This window comes from Perognathus longimembris, chromosome 28 (assembly GCF_023159225.1).
Source record: "Perognathus longimembris pacificus isolate PPM17 chromosome 28, ASM2315922v1, whole genome shotgun sequence".
NCBI lineage: Eukaryota > Metazoa > Chordata > Mammalia > Rodentia > Heteromyidae > Perognathus > Perognathus longimembris.
This window is the reverse complement of record NC_063188.1, coordinates 12,607,209-12,622,108: the sequence shown is the minus strand read 5'-3', so window position 1 is coordinate 12,622,108 and position 14,900 is coordinate 12,607,209. Positions and strand designations below refer to the sequence as shown.

Here is a 14,900-nt window from a genome sequence, read left to right as displayed (position 1 = left end):
ATTCATATTTCTTTTGGGCCTAGTTCTGTTTGGTTTTGTAGTCTTCAGAGTCAAAGTTATGTTTGGACTGAAAGAATCTTAAGTAAAAATATGGATAAGTCAGAGATGTCTGGCAAAGGTGCAACACATTTGTTAAGGTTACTGGTTTATTTAGCTCCCTTGTTTCTATGGCTACTAAATCTGGGTCTGGAATTTAATGAACTTAATTTTGACCTCCTATACCATCTTCTAACCTTTCCCAGCTTCTGATTTAGAAGGAATTCATTTTTATTTGAAGAGAGAAATGCCTCACTTACAAAAAGATTCCTAATGAGACTTAAGAAGAAGATGACCCCTAGTCTTCTATCAGAGTGCAGCACCTCTGATGTCCTAAGGGAATAATTCTTCTCAGTGAAATAAAGGATTGTTTAGTTGATGTGAATGAACTGTCTGTGAAAACGTCTTATAAGAGAACCTTTGCTAAGGATTTACTAAATCAGTGGAACATTGGACTTAATACTTGTTATTTTAAAAGACCACCTTTTATCCATCACAGGATTTATAAATCTCATATATATAAAATGAGTAAATAGTTTTAAAAAAACTTTTATTGTATTACAGGATTATAAATATCCATGCATATTTAAGCATTTAAATTCATTAAACTGTGCCATCGAAGTCCATAAGAAAGGTTGTATTTGATCAGGATTTCATGGAATTCACATTTGAACACTGAAATTCAAATGTAGTATTTTAATCTGTACCCAACTTCTATAAAATGAAAACAGGGATATCTGGCCTCTACGTTAGCTAGAGTCAAACTATCTTGGACTTCAGTTGGTTTAAATGAACATATAGCAAGCACTCTTTTGTTTCTTCCATATAATCCCTTGAGACTTACAAAAATATTCTAGTTTTAGGAAATTTAATAATTTTCCAAAATAAAGTCAGAATGCTTTACTTGATTAAGCTTAGTCCATACTATATTCACAGATAATTTATCTTATCTGCAAGTCCTTTCACCTTCTCTAGGAATGTACTTCCATATATAACTTTTTCTTAACTGAAAACAAGGAATCAAATTATGGCTGTGACAAGGGAAGCCACCTGTGTCCTTCAGTCCTTACTCTTCAAACATAAAGTATTAAGAGTTTAGATCTGTCATCGACTTCAGTTCAGCTCCAGTAGGAGCTTTGGGAGCTGATCGTTTTACCAAGGTGTTTGAACACTGTGGAAGCTCAGTTGATGTGGAAATTGATTTAAGATTATGGCCATCATCATCTCTTCTATGGATAGGACAGATTTGAGACACCAGCAACAGTTGATCACTTGTGAAAGATGTTTATACTTTGGAAATGAATGTTGGATGATCCTTAATTTCTGGGTTTGAAACCTTGAGTCACATGTCACTATGATCTGAAAATTTATTAGATTAAACTCATAGATTTTAAATCTTAGAAATTTTTTCATGGTCAGCATGAGGAACATAGCTCAAACCTTTAACAGGAGTCACAAAGTTCAGACCTGAAGCTATCAATAGTGCTGAGAATGAATAGCCTTTTTACCATCATAATTGTCATTGCCATTCTCATTATCACATCAACCTTATGTCACCTACTGGAAGCCCAGTTTGGCGAATGTGCTGACAACTGATATAAATTATGTATTTCATGATTTCTTTCGTGTTAATATTTCAGTTTGGTTTAATTATTAGATCAATTTCAGTAAACAAGTAGTGTTTTCAACTTTATATGCCATAGAATTTTAGAATTCATACAAGTTTGTTTCAGAGGTATCACCAATATTCAAATTGGATTTTTGAAAATATATTGAGCTCATAAAATGACAGACACACTCAATTATGTTTTATAGTAAATGTAATATCCCAGAAGACACCTACTAATTGACTTTAAAATAAGTAAAGGTTATTAATGTCAGCCTAAAATAAAATTTTGAATAGCACTTATCAGTCATCCATCAAAGTCAGGATAATATTTCTGTTGGGAGACTGAAGACAAAAGGTCTACATCAGGGCCATTACACTAAAGCCATGGGTGTTAAGGCACTGGCCTGTAAAAGCTGAAGTTACATTTGGGTTTCCAGTTACCATGAGCACTTATCCATCTGTTATATTTAGATTTTTTCTACTACCTTTAGGAATCTGGAAACAGATGAGTATATGCTTTAAACTTGAAACGGCCATAAAAGGGAAGAGATGATTAAGAAGCTGGAGGCTGGCTGTGGTGTCATCCTTCAGATGGGGCTGTGCAAATGGATTAGGGAACTTGATTGAATGAGACTGCTCAAGCAAGTAAAAAAACACATGCGTGCAATACTGTAGTTCATTGCAAGAGTTTTAGGGAATCTCTGATTATGCTGGAAAAACCTTCAAATAGGTTTGGCAAATTTCTTCCATTTGGGGACTTTGGTACTCATTTTGGTTCCTTCATTCCAGAATGTACTACATTCTGGGCCTGTGGTTTTAAATGCCTGCTTGCATGTAGTTGTAGCTATTTTTTTTCAGAGTTTTGCGTATTCGTATTTTCCTTTCTTCTTTTTATTATGAAAAATTATAATGTTGGAATGATATTGCAGAATAGACTGCATTGACAATATTGTCTTCTCGTTTTTTTTTTTTATGACAGACCTATCTATTCCTCTATCTACCAGTCCATCTTATTTTGGAATGCATTTCAAAGTGAATGTAATAGATTTCTTCATTAACTTCATATATTTTTGGCACTCAAAATCTAGCCTTTGAATATGATACTAATGTGCCTCAGTTGGCAGCGAATACTGTGAAAGAAAGAAATGCTCCAGTTTTGCTGGGAAATATTTAGTAAGTTTTTTAAAAAAAAATTCTTACATGGAGTTGGAAAAAATACTGACAAATATTTGTGTATGTTTGTGACTCAAACATTGTTGTCCTCTAATAAGGCAGGGTATACTTATAAATTTTATTTTTATCGTAGGCCAAAACTAAATAAATTCTAGTTTTACAGAGAGGAAGGATCATCTTTAAGAGTTATTAACACCAACTGTTGGTTCTTCACAAAAAATCTACTGCGTTTGGAGGGTAGTACAGCAGTTAACTAATGACTAAATTAGGCTGTGCTGGATCCGGTCCCAACCTTGGTGTCAGGGTGTTAAGCGCAAATGATTAAAACAACTTTAGTTACAAATCAAATAGACAACATGGAGATGGACATGAAAGGCTTCAGTGTGTGGCCTTTGCCTCTACTTATGTGGAAAGTGCTTCCCCTATGTTTTTGCAAAGCTGTGTTGTTCATTTTAGTATGTCTCCAGAATTGTGTCCAAACACTTTCTCTTGGTCCAGGGGGTTGGCTTGATATATTTCCTTCTGGAAGTCTTCACTAGCACTCGAGTTACCTGTCAGGAGATCCCTTAAAAACATTTCCAAGCAGTTTTTCTCACTTGCCATAGGGGCTAATCCTCTACTTTCCCCTTAAGTTTCAGCTGTTGTTGCTTGTACAGAAACAGTCTTTTGGTATGATGTCCATTTTTGGAGGGTCCATAAAACCTTGTGTCCTTATACAGAGATCTTTGGAGCAAAGATTAGGTGGGACACATAGGTAGAGAGGTTTGAATTAAAATGTATATACATATGGTGTTATAAAAACCTTGCCAACCCCTTGAGATACATGAGCCTTTAAAACCCATAAAACTCCCTGGCACAGTTGAATAACATGCACTTTGGTCTTGGAAGAGACTATTAGGTTGTGAAGTTTTTGATTCCCCTACTACTGACTTGCTCTTTGATCTTAGATGTGACTTACTTGTCTGGTGATCATTTCATAATAGTCCACAATAAAACAGATTTACTGTATGTAGTGTAAGAGTTGAGTATAAAGCAATAGTTTTTGTTAAAGGTCCAGTTTATAAATAATGTCACCCAAATTTACATGTGACCATTAATCTTACAAATCAGACTTAATTTTATAAATAAAGTTTTTGGTGTATGAATACTTATTTTATAATTCATATATGTAGTACCACCATTAATTAAATGATATTTCCACATATCAGTTCTTGAGAAGGTTAGTTTTCTCAACACTAAAACCTATGTTGAAAATATAAAATTGATAATACTACATACTTAGGGCTGGCAGGAAGATGGAACATTTTCTAGATTTATGCTTAGGACAGGTGATAGTACTTGAGCTTCTATTCTTAGTTTGACCTCACCACCTTTTCTTAAGATAAGACACTTAATCTTTTAATGTTTCACTTTATCCACCCATAACACCTGTAGTGTTATTTCATGAAGACAGTACGTGGTTTACATTTGACAGCATTTGAGGACTTGACATAGAAGGTGGAATGGAAGTTCAGATTGCTAGGTAGAAAGTATTTGTATGCTGAATGATAATCTTGACAAATTACTAATTACTACATTTAGAAAGTTACAACTCTGGAGGGAATTGATACTTGATATTGTTGTCCTGTGTGTTCTAAGTTACCATCATAACAGTAGGAAAATAAATCCCATCCTGGCTGCATTACAAAGGGATTAACTCACTTCTTCAAGTGGTTACTAAAGCTCCAGGCTTTTAAACAACAGAAGGCAAAAGTGTTCTTTATATTCTTTTTTTTTTTTCAAATAAAAGCCTTATAACTAACCTTGGCTTAATTTTTCTTTTGTTGAGGGCTTTTCAAGTTAATTTCTATGTAAAGAGTAAAGGATAAACCATGTCAGTTACTTAAAGCAGCCCAAAATACCCTATACAAATATGTACATGGGTATGCTTTTGATTTTTAGATCAAAGTCAAAGCACCAAGATTATGTGAGCTTGCTTATTATACATTTGTTCCCAGCTACTTATCCCTTTTGCAAAGAATTAAACATTAACTAAATAAAGAGGATTAAATACTTTTACTCTTAAGAAAATGAAAATAGCCATATTACCATTTTGTAAATTTTTCATCTGCAATGTCTGGGCTAACATGAAAGAGAGAGAGAATTTCAGTCAGAAACACAGCTAATCTTTTCACAATGATGTGTCTCTAGATTTTATGGCATATGATAAATGTGTGTGTGCTTGTTAGAAAGTTGTGTGAGGCATGTGGAAAATTAAGTCCACCAAAAAAAGTAAGAGGACTGCCTACTCAAGTACAAAGCCTACTTTATGTATATATTTGTTAGATATGATATATTAGATATATACTGCTTAATTTTGTTCCTAAAACAATTCTATGGGTAAGCAGAACAGGTATCAATATCTCCATTTCATAAATGAAGAAAATTAATTTGGCTAGTAAGTAACTCAGTAGACAGATTACGCCTGGGCTTTTTATTCCAAGTCTGCTGCTCTTTGCTTGAGTTGCATGCAGTAAAGTCAACAAATGATTCACTCTTGTTTTTTTTTTTTGTTTGTTTGTTTTGTTTTTTGCCAGTCCTGGGCCTTGGACTCAGGGCCTGAGCGCTGTCCCTGGCTTCTTTTTGCTCAAGGCTAGCACTCTACCACTTGAGCCACAGCGCCACCTCTGGCCATTTTCTATATATGTGGTGCTTGGGAATTCAACCCAAGGCTTGCCACTAGGCCATATTCCCAGCCCCCACTCTTGTTTTTGTTAGTGAAAGTATAAAATTAATATAAGTGTTATACTATTATCTCAGTCTGATTTTACGAAGTTAACTCTCAGTTGTTTTTTACTTTGCTATATACTCTTGGTTTGCCACATTGCATTGCCCTAACACCATAACTAGAGATTCCCCATTTTAGCTTTTATTAAAAATAATGTGTATATATATATATTTATTTAAAATTATTTGTATATATCAAACATAATATAATATTAATCTTTTCCCTGAAACTAAGAGTTAATTTTTATTTTTTAATTATTGAAAGTAGTTGTACAAAGAAGTATGATCAGTGTCACCCCTTCAGAGTTAATTTTTAAAATGTCCACTTATGAGATTGGAATGATACTGTTGGTGACATTTCCTTTCCTTGTTTGTAGAAATAGAGAGGCATAGTCTAATTAGTTCAGTGACAGATACTCACAGACCATGGGTCACCTGGCTTCTGTTAGTTATGTGACCTTTCAAAAAAGCCAAGTGCCTGTTTCAGAAAAGATTGATTTTTGAGCCTGTAGACATCAGGCTATTATTCTGCTTTATAAAGTTCCTACTATGGAAGGAAATTTCTGAGTGAACTGAAAATTGATGCAGATATAGTTTTAAAGCCCCTGGTACACTTATATAAGGAGTGAGGATAGTGTTTTGTTTTCCCAGCATGCAGTTCTAAGGTCAGACCTATGACTCAGAGCTGTGCACTTCCTTGGTGGTATGCATCAATGACAGGCTGCCAGCGTGATCATCCAGAAGGGCTTGTGCCCAGCTCAGGTTGCTCCATTATAATCCCCAGCTGAGCAGCCACCTTTCATTTTTTTAAAATAGATGAAGACAACGTGAACATTTGGAAATCAAGTACTATGTGTACTTTATAGCCTTCAGTCTAAAGACTTGATCAACACTAAGAACCTCCTTAATTTTGAGATGTATACCCTCCATCACCACTAAACGTATTGTGGTGTGAGCATACGTTGGTGTACAATACTGATATAAACTTTCTCCCACGTTTGTGAATTCATTGGTAAGGCATTGTGATTTGGAGCAATGAGTAGTAGACATTGAATCAAAAGGCACTTATCTCCAATTAAGTACCAAATAGCTGGAAGAGAGCTATGGCTCAAGCTGTAGAGTGCTAACCTTGAGTACAAATGCTCTGAGTAAGTGCCCAGGCCCTGAGTACAAGCCCCAGGACTGGAACACATAGAAGAGAGAAAAGAATGGTATAGATGATGCATATTTCTGAGACCTGAGGCTTTAGGGACATCCTAGCCATGTCCCAACATAAGCAACCATATATTTTCATACTGATTATTGAGTTTATCCTGCAAGTGGCCTAACAAGATAGATACATGATTTGGCATTCATTTACAACTAAATGACATAATAGAAATATAATCTGCATTCTGACTGGAGCTGCATAATGGATATAGGTAGCCTCTTTTTATTGTGGGTCTCTAGAGACCAGCTGAATCTATGAGATATAGAGCCAAGGTGGGCTGCCTTATTCATTTGTACTCATACAGGCAAACATTAGTTGTTTTGTTAGCAGATCCATCAACTCTGGCCGAAAAAAATGCTCATCATCTCCTGGCCCATTCCAGGTAAGGAGGATGTAAAGAAGACACCAACCCAAAATTGGGCAGGTGGCCTAGACCAACCCTGGGGGATTTCCAACCCCCCAGGATCAAAAGAGCTATGATGTCCCTCTGTCTTCATCCTTTGTTCATTTCTCCCTCCTGTTTTTGAGTCAGGGTCTCATTTTGCAATGAAGTCTGTGATTTTCCTGCCTCAGTTTGAATTACAATCTCATAAACCTTTCTTGCTCATGTTTGGATATTCATCTTTCCATAGTGAGCTTTCCTATTGAAAGAGAACATTCCTTAGAGTCCCTATGTATTTGAGGTTTGCTCTCTGGTGCTCCAGTCATTCTTGGGCACATGGTCTTTATAACTGGGTTATTATTCCCATTTTACAGTTGAGCAAGTTGAGTTGCAGAGACATGGGCTGAAGTTTACCTAGGTCATCAAAGGAGGAAGCAGTGAAGACAGAATGCCAATCTAGATATGCCGGCTCCAGAATCCATGCTATTAGCCACTATACTATATTCTTCTGAAAATTTATAAAAATGTGTGATCACATTAAATTCAGGGAATTCTCATGCCATTTATCTTAGAACTAGCAATGTTAATTGTTCAGCCAGTTTCATGTAAAATTATACCTTGAATTTCTTTAAATGAAGCATTTGAAAAGTTATTGTGTCATTTAAACCACTTTATATGAAGCTTTTAAATGCAGTAGAATAATCAGTTGTTACTGTTTATTTCATTTTCTGTACCTTAGGCAAGCTGATCGTATGTACACTTAGGCACATGTTTCACATATTTCTTTTCTTTGATTATCACACTGTTTGCAAATGAACACAAACAGTTGAGATTGAAATAAATATTATATAGTCTTAACCAGTGCATGCCCATTAGTGGGTTCTGCAACTAGTCTACATAAGGTGGCAGATCTTTTTTGGGCGGGGGCGGGGCGATGTTCTGGGAATGGAACTGAGAACCTTGCATATACTAGACAGATGCTCTACCATAGAGTTATACCCACATTCATAAGACCTTCCTTTTCTCTAGGCCCATTTGCTAGACTTGGTGTTCCTGACATTCTCATTCATGTACTTGCTACCTGGCATATCGTAATGAACAGAAATTTTTTGGTCACTGTTTTACAGGCTGGGAAACTCAATTATTAAACTGCAGGCATCCGGTAAGGTCTTTCTCCATGTGCTATAACATGGTGGAAATGAAGGTGGAAAAGAATAAGCAAAGGAGAGAAAGAAAGGAGGAGGGAGGAAGGACAGAGAGAAGAGAAGAGGAAGGACAGAGAGAAGAGAAGAGAACCCATTCCTAAGATGTTTAGCCCCCTCCTTCCATAATGGCATTAGTCCATTCTTTTTTTTTTTTTTTTGGCCAGTCCTGGGCCTTGAACTCAGGGCCTGAGCACTGTCCCTGGCTTCTTCCCGCTCAAGGCTAGCACTCTGCCACTTGAGCCACAGCGCCGCTTCTGGCCGTTTTCTGTATATGTGGTGCTGGGGAATCGAAAATTAGTCCATTCTTGATGACTGAAACTTCATAACCTAAACACCTGTCACTCTTGTTCCTTATCAGCTGTTTTGGGTAGACTTTGAAGGCTATGGAAGTGCAAGAAACCATGGCCCTCATCTACCATAAACCTTATTTCCAGGTTTTGCATTTTCATGAGTAATAAAGACTCTTTATTGAAGCAGCTTGCTAATGTAAAGCCAGCACCTTGAGTGTGCTGACCACCCAAGTTCTAGACCAGACCTACTTTTAACTCAGGAGCTACTTTTAACTCAGGGTAGCAAGTTATCTCCCCATCATGGAGCCATAACCTTCACATATGTGAAATGAGACAATTGGACTAGATCACATTGAATATGATCTCCACCACCTATCATTAAACAATCATAATTAAATTGGTGGCAACAGAGCTGGACCACTTCATATACAAGTCCTCCCAGGATTGCTAACTTTTGGAGGAACCTACACACGCTATCACCATGTAGAAATTGAACAACGGGGAAGACAAGCTACTCCTTATGGCAGTAATCTGTTGGTAGATCAACAAGATCACTCTGGTCCTGCTGCTGAGGTTTTACAAAATAATGCCTGTACTGACACAACAACTAACTCTTTTGACAGCAAATTATTTTTGTTTGCCCTTTAATCAAGCCCACAAGTCACTGTGGGCTACCACTCTCCTGAGTCGGCCTATAAGCACTCCAGTCTGGATGGAGACATTTCAGAGGCAGGCAAACAAGGGCCCTGGAAGATGGCATCCAAGTGAGCTTTCACCTTTGGTACTTTTTCAGTTCTTCAGAAATCCATATTGACCCTGATATCCAATAGTCACCTGTAGTGCCTAATAAAATGTGGACTTCCTGAGTAACGTCCAGGTCACTTCTTGTACTCTATCATGCTCACATTCCCACTTCTATGTGCCACATTAATGCAGATGTTCTGAGCACACCCCACATAGCCACTTGAGTGTTTTTTTCAAACTTACCTTTGAATTTTAGGGCTGTTTTGGTGTAGGGTTTGAAAGTATCAATGCACAATAAAGTGCTGTGTTCATTATAGTCCTCTGGTAAATAAATGCATGTGTTATTAACCTTAACATTTCACACCAGGAAGCAGGGCTCATGTAACCAAGGAAGTTAATCACAGTTATCAGTATTATTATAGGTATGTTTGGTTTGACTCTTCTATTAGGGATATTAATCAGCTTGGTAAATTATAGGATAGGACCATGGAATGTTTAGCCCTCAAGGATCTATCAGAGGCTTGAAATGCTCATAACAGGTGGACTTGGTGAATGCCAAGAGTTAGCATGATTGAAAGGGTGTTTTGAGTCATGGCACATGGCAACATGAAAATAAAACAGATATACCACAAGTGGGTGGTAGAAATAGACTGGAAGAGAATTTTAACACCTAAAATATGACAAAGATTTATCCCTGCCGATAGCTTCTTGGTTTCATGAAGCATTCATCTTCCCTTTGATCTGAGACTATATTTGTGTTATATATTTCTTTCTAAGATTCTTTCTGGTTTCTATTCTTTAGTTTTACTTTTTTAAAAATCTGAGACAATCAGATTTGACAGTCATTTATCCAGTGTTGTCCTAGTAATTATGTCTATTTAGAGACCCACAAAAACATCTATGGGATGTAGTTGGGATAGTTGTGTCTTGGTGAGAGTCAAACTGTGGGGACAGGAGACATTTAGTACTCTTACTAATCATGGAATGACATTTCCAAAAATCAAATGACAGAGGCCATGGCACTTGCTTTAGTTCTTAATCCCTGAGTGCACATTGTAAGGAAACCTTCTAAGTCCTCCACGGTTGTGAAAGGAGCAGGTCTTCAGTGGAGTTGTTTAGCATTTTCAAGGTGCCATGATGTTAAAAGGGACTTAGATTTCACATGTCTGATCTCATTTGTAATAGATCTTCTTCTTTTCATAGTCACCTTTGCTTTTGCTCTGAGTTTTGGAGATCCTTTCAGGAGACAGAATCCTGGGATTTTATTTGGATCGTGAATTATAAAATCACCCTTTGTACGGTTTTGGGGTGTTCTTTCATTCTGTTCTTTGACGAGTATGCTCGGAATTGTGACATTTAAGCAGTGGCGTTGCAAATTTGGACTTGTTAATGGGGAAAAGTGCTCTTCCCACCTTAAAGATTGACAGGAACATGAGATGGCCAAAGCTGCTCTGGGCTTTTTCTGGCAAGAGTACATAGGACAAGAAATACTCTGGAGAGTTCAACATTGAATCACATCATATCATAGTACATGACTAGATGCCTTAATCTTGCAATTGGACTCTCTCAGGAGAAATTGTTGACAGAGGGACTAGTAGCCACACAAAATTATATTGAGGAAAACAAACTTGTATTAATTTATAAGAAGGAGGTAAGGGGAAATAGTAGTGTAGAACAAATTAAGATGACATCACTAGTAAATACTCGAAGTTACATTCCAGGTTATTATCAACCTCTTGTTTCTAGTGATAACTAATGGCTAGTAATTATCTGCGAAAGTTTTCAACAGTTTGCCGATGTCTTCAGTAAAATGAAGACATCGTGAAGGAGAAGCATGGGCACGAGTCATGCTGTAAAGAACTCCTGAGATGTGCATGGGCCAAGTGGGTCATCGAACTTGCTGTGTTTGACTCTTGGGTTGCACCACTTGGAACCTGAACTGTGATCCTCCCAGTGGTGTTTCAGAAGTAGAGTCCAGAGTGAAGTTGCAGTGTAAGAAGCCCCACAAATGGTATTCCATCATAACCTCTTTCTCTCTGCCTTCTGACAACTGAATCCTATTAGAAGAGGTTTACTCATGATGTCTCTGAAGAACCTCATTTGTAATATGTGAAAATAAAGTGCCATTATTTCTCACATTCCCCATTATTTTTCTGCTTTCTCAGAATCTCAACCTCAGAGAGCTTGTTGGTACATTCCCTCCTCTGTATCTACTCAAATTTTTCAGTCCTGTCACACAGTGTCCCTTCTATCTAGTATTTCATTTTCCCGATCACTGTAATTCCCTCTCATTCATCCACCCTTTCTTATGACTCATCTGAATAAATGCCATACCCTCCTAGACTACTTCTTGCCTTGTAGACTTTCCTTGTGAGATCTACCTTTCTTATCACTGCTTGTATTGCTCAGATCTCACCTTTCTCTCGAATTGATTGCAAGAAGGCCCTCTGCTCTTATTTTCCTCCCTCTCTAGCTTTGGGTCTCTCCATTTCTTTGTCACTGTGCTGCTGTCAGTCTCTCCACTCCCAGGCTGCGTCCTGCTTCTTCAGTCAGCCCTCTTTTCTTCTCACACTATTGTTAATGTGCCATCTTTTTCTTAGAATGTGTCCTCCCCATTATTTATATACTCCATTCTTCAGGGATCACCCATAAACCTCTTTTCTGATCTCCAAACTTGATATGATATCTAACAATGATCAGTCACGGAACACTTTATATTTCTCCTGTAATACTGTGCTCTGCCTTGCACTGCAGTTGTTTGTAAATTTATGTTAACACAGATGATGGTAAATATGGAATTTTATTTTTCATATCCAGAAAAATACCTTCCTTGCACCACATAGTAGGACATCTCTTCAAAAAGTGTTACATATGATGAGTGAATTGATGGAGCAGCATCTACAGGTAGATTCCAATGAGAGGGGTTGTATAGATAAACTGGGATATAAGTCTTTCCCAGAGGAGGGCATGTTAGATGGGGGCTGAAGGGTCTTTAATACCTACTAGCCCTCACTGAAAATCTTTTGCTAGCCAAGTATAGATACTAAAGAGTGGTTCATTAACTACCAGCCAGCTCCACCAACAGTGTATAAAGGTACTGTGTAAACGGTACAGTGATTATAGAGGATATTATTAAACAGCATGCTGTTAATGTATAACAAGATCAACTCTAGTATCAACAAAGCCAGTGACTGATTATGTATCTGCTAAATAACCATTAAGGTGTCTGATGCATTGACTCAAGACAGGACAAATTATTCTTATTGAGAAGTTTGTTTTTCACAAGTCAAAGGGCTTTGGCTTTGTACTTTGGTTTTGTGAAAGATCTAGCCTTGTGAGTTGTATACTGGAAAGGAATGTTTGACCAGGCACTGGTTATGCCTTATGAAGTTTATAGGAAGGCAGTGTTACCTGGTTGATGTGAGTTACAGCTAGAGTAAATGTAGTTAGGGGCTCAGGTCGCAGCTCACACTGGTTTGTTACCATTGGCTAATTCACTAGTTGTCAAAAAGCAATTCTCTTGTCTTTGTATATTTTCTCAAGAAAAATAGATTTAAGTTTATTTGCCAACTTCTTAAGGCTATCTGTCTGTCCATATTATGTGATTTCTTTTCAAAAGGATCTGCCACCTAAAAGAATGGCTTTGCTTGGTACAAGACTCTACATCTCGATGTCTAGGTTGAAACTAGAATGGTCTCCCTAAAGAAAAGCATTTGGGCCAGGTGCCAGGGACTCATGCTTGTAATCCTAGCTACTCAGGAGGCTGAGATTGAAGATTGAGGTTCAAAGTCAGCCTGGGTTCAAAGTCAGCCTGGGCAGACAAGACCAAGAGTCTTAGTTCCAATTAACCATCAAAAAGCTAGGAATAGGGGCGTGGCTCAAGTGAGCACTAGAGGCCCTGAGTTCAAGCCCCAGTACTGACACCAGGAAAAAAATGTGAAGAACATTTGCTACTCCAAGAATATGTTCTCAATACTACAAGAAAGTCATTTTAAAAGTGCGTTTAAAAATGTGCCTCACGCAGATCTAAAGTTTAGGGCTTGTGAACGTTAATCATATAATAAGAGTACTTACCCTAGGTGAAAAGTGTAAATTTATTTTAGAGGTGTGGTATTATTACAACTGGCCAATCCCTTAGCCATAATTAAATCAGCTTGGACAAAGATCATCAAGAAAGAGGTGGGTGGAGAGAGCACAATGCCTCTGCCCTTCCCCAGGCATAGTTTTTATTATTATTATTATTATTATTTTACCCTAGCAGGTTATATATTTGCCTGAAACACCCTGGCTTTTATCGTATGCCATTCACCAGCTAACCAGTCACTTTCTCTTGAAGGCCTAAGGAGCATAAGAATTAGGAAACACCTTCACTTATTTATTAATGAAGCACTAGTACTGTGTTGCTATAGGAACATGCAGACAAGTAAAGCACTATTCAGTCTGGTAAAGGAGATACGTGATTAGGGTCATTAACAGTGACGTGTATAACCAGACAAGACAGTAGGTATAAAGGTTACTGGGCCCGTGTCCTGTGCCAGAGTGAAAGCCAGCTGCCTTCCTTGAAGTTCAGTAGCCAAAGAAAGCCACTTTTAGGATTCTGGGTGGGACTATATTTTGGAGGCTTGATGGACACTTAGGGCTTCTTTAAAGTTATTCTTCTGACATACCATTTTTGAGCACCTGTGGAGAACTGGACTGTGTTATAGATACTGAAGCCATGGCATGGGACAAAGGGGACAATCAGACAAGTGAGAAAAGTCATTGTCCTGCCTAGTGTGTTAGAAGGGCTTTCGAACTGTGGGAACAGCATATTGGAAGGGAGAGTGAAGAATATGATGGCAATTTGAATTGTCAAAGAATAGCTAATATCTCTGCCATTTAATTGAATCAGTCTGGACAAAGAAAAGGCTAGAAACGTATGGGTGGGAGCACAGTGAGATTTCACTGACAAAGCAATTTGGACCAAAGACTTGCAGGGATTAGAGGAACAACTGGAAGGAGGATTATGCCAAAGAGGGTGCAGGGAGCATGGAAGAAGCCAGTGAGGCAGAGCCAGGCTGAGATAAGGATGGGTCCTAGGGGGACTTGCAGTACTGTAGACTTTTCCTAGAACCTATCATGATCAACACTGTTTAGCCAACTGATGACCTGTGGAGCTCCCATAATGTATGAAGTTGATGTCTTAATTCATGTTTTGATTTTTATTGTTCCTGGCAGTTAGAAAACAAGACATTGAGTTGGTAGAACAAAATGTCTTTATCGTGTATGTAGTAGGGATATGTGTGTGTCCCCATTCCATTCTGTTCTATCTGATACTGAGAAGATAAGAGTAGCTAGAATTTCTCCCCATTTCAGCAGTCTGCTGATATCGGCCAAAGAAGACAAGGAGGTAGCATCTATAATGTCATTCATCACTATAGTTATAGTGGCTAATCTCTTTAAATTATGCCAATAACAAAAATCTATCTATTACAGTTACTTTTAT

At 37.7% G+C, this 14,900-nt stretch overlaps 1 protein-coding gene across 3 annotated transcripts in view; it reads left to right on the top strand.

The window, feature by feature from the left end:
- Fhl1 (four and a half LIM domains 1) overlaps positions 1-14,900 on the top strand; it is a 55,642-nt gene that overhangs the window by 27,046 nt on the left and 13,696 nt on the right. The window lies entirely within an intron of this gene.